Below are 18429 nucleotides of genomic sequence, written 5' to 3'. Positions count from 1 at the left end.
AGCCATTGCTCTTCTTGCTGCCGGGTCCCCCAGAAGGGAATTCCTGTGTCTTCCTCCTCTCCTGGGTTGTGGGGCCTGACTGCTCCCTGAGCTCCCTGGTGCCTCTTCCCCATGACCCAGCCTATGGCCTGTGGTCACGCTGCTCCCTTCTTGGCAGCCCTTCTCTACAGGCACTGAGAAGACTGGACTCTACTGTCCCCACTTCCTCATTTCCCTTGACCCTGTTTACAGTTGCCCCTGCAGAGAGACAGGCCATTCAATCAGCTGAACCAGTTCTGTCTTTGTCTTGTCTTTAGCATTTGTGAATGTTGTAACTGTGCTTTTCTTATTTAGTCACATGAATCCCTAGGCCTGGGGGCATCTGTGTGAGGAGAAGGCCTGCAGGTGAGAGGGGCTGGGATCCCTGGATGTGGAAATGGGGATTTGTTCCTTGGTTAGGAGGGTGGGGTGTGGGTGTGTGAAGGAAACCTCAAGTGTCTAGGTGTATTATTTCCTTTAGCCAGAATTATTTTTATTTCACTTATTTTTCCACCAAATTTCAAACTCCTAATTTTCCTTCCTGCTAATGGGACACTGTAGAGGGGGTGTAAACACACTCAGGTGGAGTTTGGCTGCATCTAGGTCTCATATCCATCTGTTCTCTTTCTGGGGCTCACCTTGGGATTCTGGGCGTCTCCATCTGGGGATCCAGCGGTATGAAGGATGCTGATCCAGGCGCAGCCCTGCACACCAGAGAGCCTGTGGGATGGAGCATGCTCTGAGTAGGGGACCCTCGCAGAGGGGAGGGCACCTGTCCTGGTGGGGTCAGTGCACACCAGGAGAGAAACCTCAGTCATGGACACTCTGGAGTCTCTGCTCTGGGGACCGTGCTGCTAGCCCACACATCAGGATACTCACCCTTTTCAGGAGTTAAATCTTAAATTGTGTGGTAACTTGTTCAAATTTGTATCTACTTGAAAGCAAATATGATTTGATCCAGTGCTTTTGTTAAAAAAAGATAATGTTCAGAAGAGGAGGCAGGATACTCCCAATCAAACACTGATATCACCCAAATCCTTGTGCACAAATATCAGGGCAAACAGGTCAAGTGCACAGATGAGCCAGAGAATAATTCCAAAATACCTCCTGGCAGGAAAAAAAAAAAATAGGCTAGTCATGGCTCAGGAGGATGGGAGAAGAGTGACCTGAAATTTATAATGTTCTATCCAAAGTGGATAATCCACAAAAGGTCAGGATGTCAGTTGTGCCCTGCCCACCTGGCAAGTTGCTAAATTTACCAAAACCAAGAACCAAGAGCAGCCCCTCACATGTCTGTCTTCCTCTCCATACCACACCAACACATATCTGCCTTGCTCCTTCCTTTTCTCCATCTGCCCCCTGCTGGAAGTTCAGGCCTGCTAGGAGATGTAATCCAATAAACTGAGGTTTGGTGGCATAAAGGTGGATGTGGGGGAAAATGGAGCCCATTGCCATGGCCCAGACAGTACCTTCCCGCTGGCATCAACCCCTCCAGAGAGTTGACACATACTGTAACAAATCCATCTGGGCCTCAGCTTTTGTTCTTATGGAGATTTGATTACTTATTCCCCTCTGTATTGGGGTGGTCTGTTCAAGCTGTCTATACTGTCCTGGCTGAGTCTTGTGTGTCTATATTGTCTTTGCTGTCTATTCGTTTGCATCATGATGCTCACATTAGTCTCATATGATTGTATTGAAATACAGTTAGTCTCTGTATTTCTGCAATATCTGTTGTGACTCCACCTCTTTCATTTCTGATTCTTTTAAAAAAAAATTTTTTTTTTAAGATTTATTTATACAAGCACTGGGTACAGTCAGAAGCGCGGGAGGGTAAGAGAATTCACCAGAGCCAGAGCAGGGAACAGAGCAGGCAGAAGGACCGAAGTACACTGCTGAGGGGAGCAGCGGGCGGCAGGAGAGGTCTGCGCGCCATGTGGGACCCTCCGCCAGTGGCCGGGGAGCAGCCGGGGATCGAACCGGCGCTTCAGAGGCTGCGGGCAGCTTCACAACCCAGCGCTCAACCGCTGCGCCACCGGGGAGGCCCTCTGACTCTTTTTATTAGGGTTTTCTCTTAGTGAGCTGAGGAGAGGGTTGTCAATTTGCTTATCTTGTTTTCATTGATCTCTTGCATTATCTTTTGTATATTTTTACTTGATTTCTATTCTGTTTTTATTGTTTCCTTTCTTCTACGGACTTTTGGTTTCATTTTTTCTTTTCCTGGTTCCTTCCAATACAAGGACAGATTGTTTACTTGAGACTTTTCTTATTTATTGTTGTGAGTCTGTATTGCTGTGACCCGCCCTTTCAATGTCACTTTGCATCCTGCAGGATCTGAGAGCTGCTCTCTTCTTTTCATTGGTTGCCAATTATCCTCTGCCCTGACCCAAGAGTTACTCTAAGGTGTTAATTTTAGTCAGCACATATTTGAGTCTTTTACAATTTTCTTTTTGTGGTTGATTTCTAAGTTCATAGTCTTGTGGTTAGAAAAGATACTTTATATGATTTCCATTTTCCATTATTAAGGTTTGTTTTATATCCCTACATGGGAACTGTCCTTGAGGATGCTACATGTGCGTAATGTATTCATTTCTAATATTTCATCTATTATTTCATCTAAAGCCATTATTTCTTTATTGCTTTCTGATCTGTCCTCTGTCATAAGTGCTGTGTCAGGGACCCCACTATCAGTACTGCTATCATGGTCTTGTTTAGTTTTGTTCACAAGTGTTTTCTGTATCAGCTGCAAATATGCTGTGTTCATAAATATGATGCCAGTTATATCTTCTTATTGGAACACCCCTTTGGTCATTATATAGTGTCCATCATTGTCAATTATTATCTTTTTCACAAACAATTTAACTTACCAGATATTAAAATAGCAGATTCTGATTTTGTTCTCTAAACAACCAGAAATCCCTTGCTCCAGCTTTTCACTGTGTCTATTTGTCTTAAAATTTCTTGTTTGCATAATATAAATGGATCTAACTTTTTAATCCTTCCAACCACACTGTGTCTTTCGATTGCTAAATTCAGTCTGTTCACCTTTAGGGTGATTATTGGTCTATGTGGCTAAATTACTGCTATTCTGATTTTTATTTTCCGTTTATGTTGTTGCTTTTTCTATCTATGTGTTTCTGCCTTTCTATTTCCATAGTTCTTTCTCTCAGTTACTTCACTTTTACTTCTAAGTGTCTCTAGTCTTCTGTTTTGTCTTTGACATGACATGAGATTTGTATCAAACTTTCTATATCTAAAATAGTCTCTTTTTTGGTGCTAGAATTGACTCACCAATTTTTGATGATACAGATTCTGTTCTTTTCACCTAATCATGATCACAAACAGGACACAGAACAGTTCCATCACCCCCCACCCAAACACCTGGAAACCACCAATCTTCTTACTCACATCAAGCTGTTATTGTATGGTTCATTATGAGAAGCACACACCTTTATGTGCTACCAACACAAAAGTGAGTTAATCTAGGCTCTAAATACCATGAAAGCACAGACCTCGTCTTCACCCTTAAATTGATAACACCAATGTGTAGCCTGATACATAATTATGACTTAGCAAAATTTTGAGTGAATAAATGATGAAATATATATATATGCAATTTGTGCAGGGAGGGAGGCAGAGGGTCAGAGAAAGCCTCAAAGGGGAGATACAGGGTGGGAGTCCATGAGGCCTCCATCCAGGCACTGCAGATCTTGGAGGATCCAGTCATGCAGGGGACCCAGGAGACTTGGTGCTGCAGGTGTGAGGGGGTCCCTGAGTTGTGGGCCAAAGCAGAGACCCCACTGGCCAGTGTAAGCACAGTTCTGACTCTAATCCTCTCTTCTGTGGCCCAAAAAGTCTCCTGGAAGCGATTTGTGCAATTCATTGCTCAGTGATCATAACCGACTGGCGCAGTGGGTGGACTGTCAGCCTCCACCCGCAGGTTATATTTAAGAGAGAAATGGCAAATCAGACAAGCATCTGCGCACCATGTGAGTGAGACAGGAAAGCAGAGGAAATGAGAATACTCCAGAGGACAGGAATAAGGCACAGGAAGAGCATTGATGAGAGGTGGGGAGTGTCTCATCCTCTCCCAGTCCTGTTTCATTACCTTCTTGAGGTGCCAGCGGAACGTTCTCAACCTTCTGGTTGTCTTTCCTCCTGCTGAATTCGGCATCTCAGATACAAGATCCTCAAAACAGCATACTAGGTTGGAGGCAGCAATTTCTTTCTGAAGTAAACAGCTGATGTTAGTGGACATGGTTGGTCTCTCCTCCTCCTCCTCATGCTGTCCGGCCCCTTCCTCCTTCCTCCCCTTCCCCTTAAGCCCGTGGAGCCCACACTGCTCCAGGCAGCACCAGACAGGTCACAGCCTGGGGCCCAGGGTGGAATTATGTCTCCCTGACCCAATTTGGGCTGCCCGTTACAGTCTCATGGGGTCTTTAAAAATCACCTCTGAATCCCCAGGTCCCACCCCAAGTTCACTTAAATGAATTTCAATAAATGGTTATAAAGTTCATCTGATAGGATGGAGTTGGGAACAAGCAGTCTCTCTACCCTGTTCCTCTTCACTCTCACACAACCCCCATCCTCGAGACACTGGTGACACCAGATATGTGAGGGTCTTCCCGGCAGCAGCCCTGCTCTGTGATAAACAGTGTTCGGCTGTTTACCTCAATTTTGTCACCTCTACCTGGAGGAAAGCAATATGATGCCATGAAATATGGTCTCTCTTTTTTCTTGAAAAGGGAAATGGGTTTTGTTCTATCTTTAGTGCCACTACATAACCCCTACCCACAGGACAGGCTGTAATGTATATATACCTGCTACATGCTCATTTGCAAGCCCCTGGAGTGGGGGTGGAGGGTGGGCAGGAAGCGGCCGGGACTGGGGAGGCCCATTGCCAAAATAGGGGCTTCCTTCTCCTCCAGGTTCAGGCGGTCCCCCTTGTTCTCCAGAACTGGGAAGCCTTCCAGCTGGGCACAGATGGACACCTCTACTCGCCCTCACCCCCTCTGCCCAGAAAACTACATTAACCATGGTAGCTCATGGTTTATACTAATGGGCACCGAGTGGGGGTGGAGGAACACAAGCTCTGCTGTTTCACTTCATGTCAGCAAATTTCCCTTCACCTGGACAACCTTAGGCAGGTGCGCCATGTGCAGGGTGGGGGTGGGCGAACATCTATTTCGAGAACACCCGCCATGTGGGGGTGAGAGAACATCTTGGCCACACAGTAGGGTGATGCTTTCTGTGCCAATTTGATCCCTTGCTCCAATCTATCAAAAATTCGGAAACTTCTAGGGCTTCCCCGGTGGCGCAGCGGTTGAGTGCTGAGTTGCGAAGCTGCCCGCAGCCTCTGCAGCGCCGGTTCAATCCTCGGCTGCTCCCCGGCCACGGGAGGAGGGTCCCACATGGCGCGCAGACCTCTCCTGCCGCCCGCTGCTGCCCTCAGCAGTGTACTTCGGTCCTTCTGCCTGCTCTGCTCCCCGCTCTGGCTCTGGTGAATTCTCTCACCCTCCCGTGCTTCTGACTGTACCCAGTGCTTGTATAAATAAATAAACAAACAAACAAACAAATAAATAAATAAATCTTTAAAAAAAATTTCGGAAACTTCTGATCTTGATCCAGGCGAGTTGCTGCTTCTCCCTGGCAGCTCCACCTCCTTCTCCTGCAGAGGTGCAGCCGCAGCGCTGGCCGGCAGAGGGCGCCACGGGCTTGCTGCACGCGGGAGCTCAGGCTGTCTCCTGCACTTAGACTGAGGGGCTTGATCTTTAAAAAACTCTTTGAGTCCGATGAATATGCAGTGGAGCAAAGAAAGTTTGTTCAATAAATGGTGCTGGGAAAACTGGGTCGCTACATGCAAAAGAATGAAGCTTGACCACTACCTCACACCATGCACAAAAACCAACTCAAAGGATTAAAGAACTAGACATAAGACCTGAAACCACAAAATATATAGAAGGAAATATAGGCGAAACACTACGTGATATGCACATCAAAGACATCTTTACAGACACATCACCCAAAGCAGTGATAGTGAAGGCAAAGATCAACAGCTGGGACTACACCAAATTAAAGAGCTTCTGCAGCAAAAGAGACAATAACCAAAACAAAGAGAAACCCCACCGACTGGGAGAAAATTTTTGCACACAACACTAATGATAAAGGGCTGATCACAAAAAATCTACAAAGAGCTGATGAGAGTCAACAAAAACAAAGAAAATAATCCAGTCAAAAAATGGGCAGAAGAGCTAAAAAGAAACTTCTCTGAAGAGAAAATACAAATGGCCACCAGGCATATGAAAAAATGTTCAATGTCATTTGCAATCAGGGAAATGCAAATCAAAACTACAATGAGATACCATCTCACACCAGTGAGAATGGCACATACTAAAAATACCAGCAACAACAAATGAGGATGTGGAGAAAAAGGAACTCTCCTGCCCGCTGGTGGGAGTGCAAACTGGTCCAACCACTATGGAAAGCTGTGTGGAGATTTCTGGACCTACTAAAAAGAGAGCTTCCATATGATCCAGCAATTCCACTCCTAGGTATTTACCCAAAGGACACAGAAACATCAATTCCAAAGAGCACCTGCACTCCTATGTTTATAGCAGCACAATTTACAATAGCTAAGCTTTGGAAACAACCCAAATGCCCAAAAATAGATGACTGGATCAAGAAGATGTGGTGCATATACACCATGGAATATTACTCAGCATTCAAAAAAGATAAACACATGCAATTTGCAGCAACATGGATGGCGCTGGAAGGGATCATGCTCAGCGAAATAAGCCAAAAAGAAAAAGAAAAATACCGGATGGTCTCACTCATAGCAGGAATCTAGAAAACTTAAATAAGGGACCAGGAAAAAAAATAACTATAAGAAAGAAAAAAATCAAAATCAACAAACAACTATGAACCAGAGACACACTTTGGGGGGGGGGCGGGGAAAGGAGGGGTTGGGGTCAAAATCAGGGGGTTGCAACTGTATGGGGAATATAAAAATAAGCAACAACAACAACAAACAACTCTTTGAGTCCGGAGATAAAAAACAGAAAAACAGACACATGGGATTTAAATAGTTAAAAAAAACAGGTCTGTTGCAAAGCGCAAGATTCTTACCCTTCTGCCAGGAGCGGATCCCCAGCTTTCTCTCCTGCTCTGCGCCGCCCCGGGATGCGCGCTCTCCCCGCAAAAAGACGCAACCGGCGCACTGAGGAGCCCCCGCAGTGGGGTGGGGGTGAGGCCGGGCGGGGGGAGTGAGCAGCGCCCCGGAGCGCGCCCCTTTTCTGTGCCAAGAGCAAAGTGTCTCCTTGGGGCCAAATCTGGCCGCTCATTTGGGTGGTTTCGGGTGTCATTGCGTCAGCTCTTCGGGTGACTTTCTCCTGCTGGAGACCCGCCTGGGCGCTGAGCAGGGCGGTGTGACGCGTCCTGGGCGTTTCCACTGGACGGTGCGCGCGGATGGTCCAGGTGGGCGTCAAGCGTTGGGAAGGGGACACAGTGAGAAGTGCCTCCTTTTTGCCTTTGTCTGTTAAGTCCCAATTTTATTTTGTTTCTGAAAGTGATGAGTGCTCAGTTTGTTGGTGTCCTTTCACGCTCTGCGCATTTCTATCAGCTTGTTGGTGTGCGCGGTGTTGTTTGCGTGCACCGCCCCGTTTATCCCGCAGGTAGGAGCACCCAATACACAACGTCCTGCTCCTTTTTTCCCCACTGCTAACAATATATTTTGGCAAGGCGTGTATCTCCCGCTAGTTAACGGTTGCATGGTCTTCTGTGTGTTTGAACACTTTTAGAAACTAGTCCCTCATTCGGTGCATCAAGTATGTTCCAATCATCTACCGCTATCAATGAATTCCGTATGTGGAGGAACAAAAGAACAACAGCGGGTCCTGTGCGTGGAGCTGTTGGGCAGCTCACTCTGAACGTGCCATCAGCGCTCCTTGGAGCTAGCACGGAAGCTACTGCATGGCGTGGAGGCTCTAGGGTATCCTAATACACCAAATTCACAAATTTAGAGATCTAATTGGCTTTATAAAAAAATTTACGAGTCAGGCAGCATCCAGTCTAGGTACTGCAAGAGCTTGTATATTATGGAGTGTATTTGTAGGCAGATAGACACTGGGACTGTCTGTTATTAGCAAAAGAAAGGATTATTTCAAGTAAAAACATCTTTCCTCAGGGGAGACAGGGGTGTCTTATGTAGTTTACCTCATTGATGCTGACCTGGAAACCTCAGATTAGTTTCTTTAGGATTACACTTTTGGGAGAGGGGTCCAGAATGAATAGGTCAGGGGTCCAGAATGAAGGACTTCATTTTGGGACTTCTGTTATTGACAGGTGGCACCCAAATCTTCCAGATGTGCACGTGGTCACTGGCCCCAGAGGTGCTTGGGGTATTATTTACCCACTATGAAGATGACCCGTCAAGTGTTTTCCATGTACTGAAATCCTGAAAATCACTGCACATAGAAGTCAGCTTTATTGTTTCCAGCCAGCGTTATTGCTGGCCCTTAATACTGGAGAAAATTAATACCTACTTATACGTGTTACATAAACTTAGACTAAGTATGTTCCATCCGCTGCTCCCCTCAGGCAATCCGCCTATTCTGCTCTCCATTCTGTCAAATTCATCAGTCTTTCTTGATCATTGCAATTATCAGGCATTTTTAAAAATTAATTTGAATTTGAAGATATGTTGCTTTGTCAATGCTTCAGCAACTAGTGTTGTCAATATAATTCTTTTTTTTTTTTTTTTTAAAGATTTATTTATTTATTTATTTATACAAGCACTGAGTACAGTCAGAAGTGCCGGAGGGTGAGAATTCACCAGAGCCAGAGCTGGGAGCAGAGCAGGCAGAAGGACCGAAGTACACTGCTGAGGGGAGCAGCAGGTGGCAGGAGAGGTCTGCACTTGATGTGGGACCCTCCTCCAGTGGCCGGGAAGCAGCCGGGGACCGAACCGGTGCTGGGGATCGAACCGGTGCTGCAGAGGCTGCAGGCAGCTTTGCAACCCAACGCTCAACCGCTGTGACACCGGGGAGGCCCTCAATACAATTCTTAAAGTAGCACATAGATTTGGAAAAGAATGTGTGCTTTACATGTTGTGTTAAAAAATATAATGGGCTTGCAAATGTTAAATTAACATTATTGCAGTATATTTTATGGGTTATATTTAATATAGGAGTGCTATTGTTGTAGAGCAACCCCGATACAAAACGGGGTGCCTGACTGTGGGTCCTCACCCGCGCGCTTAAAAGGACTTATCAATGCTCTACTGCAGGCACACGTGAAAGGTTAATAAAAGGTTTATTTACAAGGGAAGGGGAAATGAGGAAATGTACAGCTCTGGGAGAAAAGTGGGAGACAAAGTTTTAAATGAGTCCTACCCGATCAGGAATCCCAAAATGGCGCTCTCAGAGTTGGCCGCCAGCCAGGAGCGGTGAAGCCAGGAGGCGAGCAATCGGGAGCCAGAGAGCCCAAGGCCCACGTGTTTGGTTTTTATATCCAACCTGGCTGCCCAACTCCACCCTCAGGTCCCAGCCACCCTCCCTTTGGTGGTGATGGGATTTGTCTTTCCCAAAGTCTTGATGGCTTTAGTTTGGAGTGGGGGTGGAGTCCACAAAGCCTGTATGGGACTAACTCAGGACATCATTTCCCCCTAACACTATTAAGTTTAAGTTTTGCAACTTCTTAAAACAGTATCTAGAGACATAAAGTATTATAATTAGCGTCATGTTTCACAGATGTTGTCCAAACTTACATGTGCACAAATTTAAGAGTAAAGAGATGGTTGAATATTGCAGCATGTATTCTAGCACTGTATACAATTGTGAATACTGTGCTCACTTGTGAGAACCTTTAAAACTATGCACAGGATTGTGAAGGGTAAGACAAAAATAGATTCAGGCACCAGGATGCATCATCATCTTAAAAGGCATCGCAGTTGTGCTCTCTGTCAGAGAGAATTTGACAAGTTAGTGCTTCTTTCACCTATGTACATTACTGCCCTGAACCATCAGCACATGGAGGCAGTGTCTGTCCTGGCAGAGGCACAACTTACAAAGACTTGTCTCTAGATGTAGTCACCTTTTAGGAATCTTGGGCAAAAGATGTGGAGAAGTGTTTTCTTTGAGTTAGAGTCTTGTCAGTCATGATGTTATAGGACAGGGAGAGGGTCAGCCCAAACCCTGCAAACCTGCCTATTCTACATGGGTTCTGCCATCCGCCGCATCAACACAAAACATAGGAGACTTTAATGGGAAGGAACTTTAATTAAACTAAAAAACAATACAGGTAAGGCAAAGAGTCTAGTTTCTAAATGAAGCACCCAAAGTTACCCGTCCCCTCGTGGGTAAAAGTCCATCCATATGGGATCGGCCCAGAACAAGGCCCCAAAGTCTACCACAAGTCTAAAACATCTTCCAGTGGGGACCCACAAAAAAGGGTCACAAACAACTGGACAAGCCCGGAAGGAAAAGAGCAAAATCAACATCAAGATAAAAGCTGCCATGGTCACCTCCCCACGGGTCTCACCCACATCTGTGTCACCCAGTCCACGACCAAAAGACAAGCGCAGTTTCTTCACGTGTCTCTAGGCTCCATGCACCTCTTCCAGGTCTCCTGGCCCCATCCTGCTTCCTTCCTTCCTCAGTCTCTTCTGCAGCTTCTTCTCTCCCTGCTCAGCTCCACCCTTCCTTGGGTGGGGCAGGGAAGCTGGAACCTCCCCCTTTCCTGGGGACCACCCTGTTACAATGAGAGCAGAGGGTTAGGGTTATAGGTTGCAGTGGATCCCAAGTGACAGAATGCCTTTTTATTCTTTGAGAAATTTATTGTTTTGTTTGTTTGGATTAGTTACAATGTGAGGTGGTCATGGGGGATCTTCCTCTTTCCCAGGTCTAAAAGTTGTTCTGGCTTTATTTCTAGCACTTACACAAAGTCATAGTAGATTCCTAATAAGCTGCTCATCAAATATATTTTAGTAAATGGAATGGATATCTGAGGAGACCTGTCACTAAATGCCCGAGAATTGGTTAATTTTAAGAAGAGTTTCTTTAGAGTCCAGAAAAGGGGGAGAAGGTTTTCAGGGCAGGAAAGGTTTAGAATCATTGGTCATGCAGAGCCTAGTTTAGAAATGTTCTTGGGACAAAATACAGATAAGCAGTTGAGTTGGCTTTGTATGGAAATAAGAGGGTGGTTTCGACTTGAGTCAGGAAGCCTGGCCCAGAGTTCACATTGTTAGAAGCTGCTTCTTCAGAGATAAAGGGATAAAAATCTCTGGCCTAAAAAATGGAGCCTGGCAGTACATGTGAACTTTGAAATGGACCAGGGCAGACTTCAATGCCCGTGGGTGAAACTATGCCAAACTGAATCATGTGGCATATCACGGGGTCTATAGATTTACCTGATGCTATATGGCATGTACTATAAAGTCACTGTCACTGCTAAAACAATGTATCCTTTAAATAACTGTGGATGGGAGGCAATGAGGAGGCTTATTGTGACAGTGTAGGGATAGAATAAGATCTCAGGCTACATTTTTTGGAAAAAGCTTTGACATGCAAATTTATGTCACAACAACTACTTAACCAACTGCCTACAAAGCTGCTGTGCCATTTTGCAGGGTGGCCTGACCTTGAGCCATGCTCCTACTCCTGCTTTCCCTCTCCATAAAGGAAGATGTTTCAGAGAATAAACTTAAACGGTTGAAGGAATAAAAAGAAAGGATCATTTTGATAGACTTGCACTTTTCCAGAAATTTTAACTACTTGCTGAAAACACAGACTCGATTTCTCATCTGTAGCTGCTACCAAGAAGGCAGAGTCTGTAATGTAGAGAATATTAACTGCCTTAGGCGTATGTAGCACACTTACATTGTAAACTCTCCTTCTGGGGCAAATTGATATGAATTTACATAGATTAGGAAAAATGTCCTTCACTCAGTTACAAGATTGGAACTGCGGCTCCTTGCTTAGGGGAAGAAAGAAATTCACTTTGGCAAGCTGTAGGAAATCATTATTGGGACATAAAGAGGCAATTCACAGTGGAGGTGTATGAGCAGTGAAATGAACATTGGGGAAATTGTTTAACCTCACTAGTAAAGAAATGCATGTTCAAACCGAAGGACACAGTTTCTCCCAGTAAAGTAGAAAGGTGGCAGTGAGACTTATATTTATACATTGTAGATGGCATTGTAAATAGGTGCAAACTTCATGGAGGACTCTTTGCACTATATCAGGATCCAATAGGATGTTTATGTCCTTTGACACATTAGCCCAACTTCATTCTGTAAACATTTATAGAGTCTCTTCCATCTGACAGATAACACTCTAGGCAGAGACGCAGAAATTGATGTTCTAGATTGCATCCTTCAGGAACTGACAAGTCTGCTGGGGGAAAACATAACTATTAGCGATAATAATACCAAGGTGAGCAGGAAGAAGGGGGCATAAGTGCAGGCCTGGAGAGGTATGGCAAGGGACAGGTAAGGTTTCCTGCAGGAAATGACACCAGATGAATCTGGAATGATTAGCAACAGTTTTCCTAGAAGACCAAATTGGGGAGGGTGGAGCAAGTCCAGAACAAGACCTGGAGGTGGCTGGCCATGATTCAGCATGGTTAGAGGGCAGGCCTGAAAGGATTTTCAGGAAGTTACCTCCACGTTGCTCAAGGTTGACTTTAAAAAGTAAACATTTTTCAAATTGAAGTAATATTGTATTATAACATTACATAAGTTTCAGGTACACATCATTATAAATCCACATCTGTGTATACTACATTTTACTGCTACCAGTCCTCTTCTGTACCTCACCATATAGTTGACCCCTTTGACCTGATTTGCTCACCCCTGACTCCCCTGCCCTTCTTGTAACCACTAATTTCATCTTATGTACAAAGTATTATTTTTAATAATATAGGCCATTTGCTTGCTTTGTTTCTCTATGTAGCACATATGAGTGAGATCATATATGTGCCTTTCTCCATCTGACTGACTTCACTAAGCATAAAACCCTCCAGATCCATCCATGCTGTGGCTAATAGCATGGCTTCATCTTTTTTTTTTTTTAACAGCTGAGCTGTATCGCAGTGAGTATATGCACCCCCTCTCTCCAGTCATCTGTCCGGGGAGTCTTAGGCTACCTCCAAGCTATTGTAAATCATACTTTGAAGAAATGGGAACATGTATCTTCAAATGAGTGTTTTCGTATTCTTGGATTAATGCACAGAAGTGGATAAATGCACAGAAGTGGATCATGTAGAATTTTAATTATTTTTTTAGAATTCTCATCTCATTTTTTAAATTAATTAAAAAATGTTTTTATATAGAATAACTAGGATATAGGCCAGAGGTGTGGGGTGTGTGTGAGAGGATTCACCACTACTTTTCTGGATAAATGGGTACAATGTTCCTCTTTGACAATGACCCCAGTGAAAAGGAGGCACAAGGAGGAGAGTCAGTCATTTGGGGTCCCCAGGAGCTGGGGCTGCCTCTTTATTTCCTTCACCCTCCAGGCTCTGCATGGGTCTGATTTTCCTAAGGACTCCGGGCCATCTCTACACACATAGCTGGAGGTTGTTGAGTCTAGAACTGAATGTCTGAACTGTCACCCTTGGGAGATTGGGGGACAGTTCCTGTTACTCCCTGGGACAGTTCTAGTCCCTTCCTGCAGTGAGTATGGCACTGGCACACCTTAGAGGAGAGATGTTCGATTTCTCTCCAGTGCCAGAACCCCAACTCTACCTGCCCCGGGCCTAGTAAAGGAGACGGGATACTAGGATTCACAACTAAACACAAGGATCCCCTTGGGGTCAGAGGGATCCCGGTGGCCCTTCTTGGACTTCGGGAGAAGAGGGGGACGGAGGTTCAGTGATGGGGCCAAGTGAGATGATTATGAACAGGCGGAATGAGAGCCCGAGAAAAGACTTGTGTGATTTTTCGTTTGTCATGAAATGGCTTTCTAGTGGGGTGAGGTTATATTTTTATGGGTAATTATTCTAGGCTGCTTCTCACTTTTTAGCTTCTGATTTTGGAAAGGTCACTGAAACTTTCTGACACTTATCTCTTTAAAGAATGCTATGTAAAATACTTCAAATACTTGCCTGAACTCACAAGATTGTGAGAATCAGATAAAAAAACAGTAAACCTTAAAGCACTTGAAAATGTAAGTTCTGGAATTGCGGGTGGGGTGGGCAGCCTTGGCAAACTGGGTGTCAGGGGTTCCTGAAGGATGGGAGGCATCAGTTTAATTGAGGAATGAGGCAGACACACACACACAATGTCTTGTGCAAGTATCTCCTGCTGAGGGTCTCAGCAGCTCTTTATTTATACATTTCAAGCAAACCATGAGAGTGCATAAGCATATGCATTAAAGCAAGAAGATAACAATCGTTACATATTTCTCAAGAAGAGCCAAGGGTCTATTTGCCCTCCTGAAGAGGTCCTGACATTTATTATTCTTTGTTTTAAGGAAGGCACAGTTGCTAAACAAAAGTGTTCTTAGAATAGCCATATATCTTTAACAACCAAACAGTCATCTTATTGCTAGAAAAAAACTTATGTGACTGAAACCAACATTTCTATGTTTACCGTAGTGAATGATTAACTAAAGGCTGGGGGAATTAAAGGACGGGAAGTTTTTTTGGGGAAGGAAGACAAAGGGATTTTTTCTAACTAACCTGCTAACATATAACCATATATTAAAGTAAAAACAGATGGCTTTCATAGAGAAATCATCATCTAATAATATATTGTTTTAATAAGATATTGATTCAATATTAAGGAACCAAGGGCCTGGAGGATGTCAATGCTGGCAAGAGGGCAAGCTGCACTGGCTTTTCTCTAAACCCAAGCTCTCCATTAAGGGAGGAATTCTCTTAATCTAACAAAAGAGTTTTTTCTACCTATTACTCCTCTACTTATCTTGTCAGCCTAGTTTCCATATCTAACTTTATGGATCAAGGGAAAATTCCTTTTTCTGTAAGATTGCTGATTGTTATTTTAAGGAACTACAAATATTTCATAGGAGGCAGGGCCGGAGATGGTTACAGCTTTTGGTTCCCAGAATGGTTATATGTGACATATCAGTTGTTGTAACACTGACTATTTCCAAATGCACTATTTGTGCTACCCTGGTTATTAGCTCAATCAGTCACAAAATCGTTGTTGACTTATTCTTGAATGCATACTCTAACAGCTACCATACCAATTGTCACATCCAGGGGAATCAGCCCTAAACAAACAGGAAGAATTTAGCAGGAGCCGGCTATAGAGCCTCCTGGCTTATCAGGAATTTCCTTAAACTTGGAGCATGGTTCATGGCTGCCATCCAGCTGCTATCTCTAACTTCAAAGCAAAAGAATTTTCTTCTCCATTTAGCTCTTGCCTCAAAAGACCCCAAACGCATATCAAAGACTTGGCCAGGGATGTTTACAGCCTTTTGTTCCTGGAAGTTTTTCACTTGCTAATGTAAGGCCAAAAGTTGAATTACTGCTTTTTGGCAGAGAATTACTAATTTTTTAGAAAATGTATTATTTGTATCACGCAGTGCCATTTACCATCAAATTGGTTATTCAGTAATTGATCAAACAGCATTTGCAGTTTTACTTTTAAATGCGTATTGAAACAATTGCCATGTATGGTAGAAACCAGCCATAAACAGTGAGAAGAATCTAACAGGAGTCAGCTACCGAGATTCCTGACTTTTCAAGAATCTGCCCCATGCCCGGACCTTTGTCAGACAACATGAGTAGCATGGCCTTTGCCATGGAATGACCTAGGAGTAATTAGTTGATGGCCAGTAATGTTTTGGGATAAGAAGGGGTTTCCATACTAGGTCTGGTAGGAGGTGGAATGTGACCCTTCTCTTGTGTGACAGCTCCCTCAACCTCAGCTCCCTGAAGAAATAGACACAAATCTAGATAGAGAACCATAGACTTCATCTAGATAGATGAAGCTCTAAAGAAGACAGGAAGAAGGGGGTGAGGTGGAAGACGATGTGACCAAGTGAGTTTCTGAGAGAGAATGTAGAAAAAGCAGATTTCATGAGCAGAGAGAATGGCCACTACCACATTTCCTGATGAGGGGCAGATACATGTGTTAGACACCCTGGGTCTGGCTTCATGTATACTTAGTGTGAAATCATGAGTTACCTTTTAAATCAGTTTTGAGCATGTCTGTGTTAGTTTAGGCTCTCAACAAAGCAGATGTTAGGATGGGATTAGATTTGTAAGAGATTTATTGGTGACATGTCAGCGAGGGGACAGGGAGAGGAAGCCAGAAGAGGAAGGAAGAGCTGTAAGACTGAGATGCAGGTCTGACCTCTAGGAAAGGTTGGGGCGGGGGGCGGGGGGCAAGCTACTATTGCTTCTGTCACTGCAGTTGATCTCAGGGCTGCGCTGCCCCCCACCCCCACCCTTTACTCTACATCCTAATTACTCCTCACCCTCACCTGTCATGTCATTTAGGTGTTAGAGACTGACCTGTGTTATTGTTATATAACATTATGACCCAAATTCCCTAGGGTTCCAAAGCCTTTGATAGTCATATCTTTCTCTGGCTGAGGTTGCTGCACATGTACATCCAACAGTTTCCTCTGGAGACCTGTATCTTTTACCTTGCAGAGCCCACAGTTACTAGACGAAAACACAAAATTTCCCAATGGGTCAATAGGAATGATGGTAAGTGATGCTTCCACCTGGACTCATGTGATCTTTGAAAGAGGAAGAAGATTACATATGTGAGTGTGTTACCGAACGCCCACCTCAGTTTCCCTCAGCCAATAAAAGGAAACTGAGTTTGAGGAAAAGGAAAGCGGTTTTATTTGTCGACAAATGAGGAGGGCGGCAGACTCATGTCCGAAAAACCACCGTCCTGCTCTTTGGCAGTGGGCAGGGGTATTTATACAGGGGGAGATAGGTAGGGGCCCGCGAAGGGGAGGGGGAAGGGGTCCGCACAGAGACAAGTGGGCGCCAGCTCAACAGGGAGATGGATGGGTGTCAGCTCCTTCATCTTAAGGGAAGGGGAAGGTGTCAAGGCACAGAGACGGGTGATCTCCAACTTGTTTTCCTTAGGGCGAGGGGGAAGGGTCTGCAGGGAAACCGGTGGCGCCAGCTTTTTTTTTTTTTTTTCTTCCCAAGGGGAGGGGAAGCTGCAACAAATGGGAAAGACAAGCCATCAATCCTGCCAATGCTAGATAAGGGGAATTGCAAGAAATGGGGAAAGACAAACTTGTTAACTGTATCATAATCCCCACTCTCAGTTATAACCTTCCATTTCTATGGGAAAAGGGGCATCGTGTCATCTGGCTGCTTCCTGCTGAACAGGGTCGTTGTCCTATTGGGGGTTTACTATGGAAGGCCTGCACTTACTGGTGCCATAGTTCCCGACATGATGTTAAGGTCTTGGTGCTGGTGTGGCAGCGACAAGATATACAACATAGCGTAGTCCTAAATGTAAGAGGGATTACTTTTTTTCTTCCTTAAGATGATGACATTAAGGCTGTAGCCCTCACTGGAGAGGACTAGAGAATAATATAAATAGTTACTGAGACATAATTTTTCTCTACCCTCATCCCAATTCTGTAAAATAATAAACCAAATCTAATTTTAACAATTTTTCCTATATTTGCATAAACTCATAGGGCAGAGTAAACAAGTAGAGTGTTGGCTTTGTTGAAAATTCCACAGGCCTTAGCGTGAGCTTTTTAACATCCAGTCCATGCCGGCTTTATCAAAGTCACAGTCTCACCAAACTTCACCTGAGATTTCCTCTTCTCAAGGTTCCCAGGACTTTTTCCAGGGTTTTCCTCAGTCCTGTCCATGGAGGCAGCTTCCTCACCTTTCATGGAGGTCTCTGGAACCCAGTAAGCAAGGTGACAGGCTCTTCTTGGCTTGCTCTTCTCAGCTCAGCAGTTTATTCCCAGAAGAATTTCAATCAAAGCCTTGTAACAACACATGCTTAATTTACCAGGTTAAGGAGAAATAAATAAAATTCCCTATTGAGATTATGCAAAGATAGACATAGTCCTGAGAAGTACAAATATTGCCTATAAATTTTTGGGATGAGACAAGAGAAAAGCAAATGCTTCAGTTTGTTCATAAAAAGATGCAAATTGTCATTGTTAAGATCATAGCCCAGCTTAAAGACAAGGTTTCTGGAGACCCAAAAAGCAAAACATTAAAAACTAATTTTTTTTAAAAGTCATGAAATATTATTCAAATCTTCCTCAGTGTACTTTCCATATATTAAGTCTCCATCTTCTGTTGGTAATTTTCATAAATCAAATTTTTATAGGCTCGGTAGGTCTTTTCAGTTCCAAAACATATCTATATTGTCAGTCTCTTTTTGTGAGTTTTTTAAAGACAAAGCTCAGCAAATAAACTTTAGAAAGAACAAAAACTCGAAAATGACCATAC

Source organism: Talpa occidentalis, unplaced genomic scaffold, assembly GCF_014898055.3.
Source record: "Talpa occidentalis isolate TD23 unplaced genomic scaffold, MPIMG_talOcc4v2.1 talOcc4.11, whole genome shotgun sequence".
NCBI lineage: Eukaryota > Metazoa > Chordata > Mammalia > Eulipotyphla > Talpidae > Talpa > Talpa occidentalis.
Note: the sequence above shows the minus strand (reverse complement) of the source record.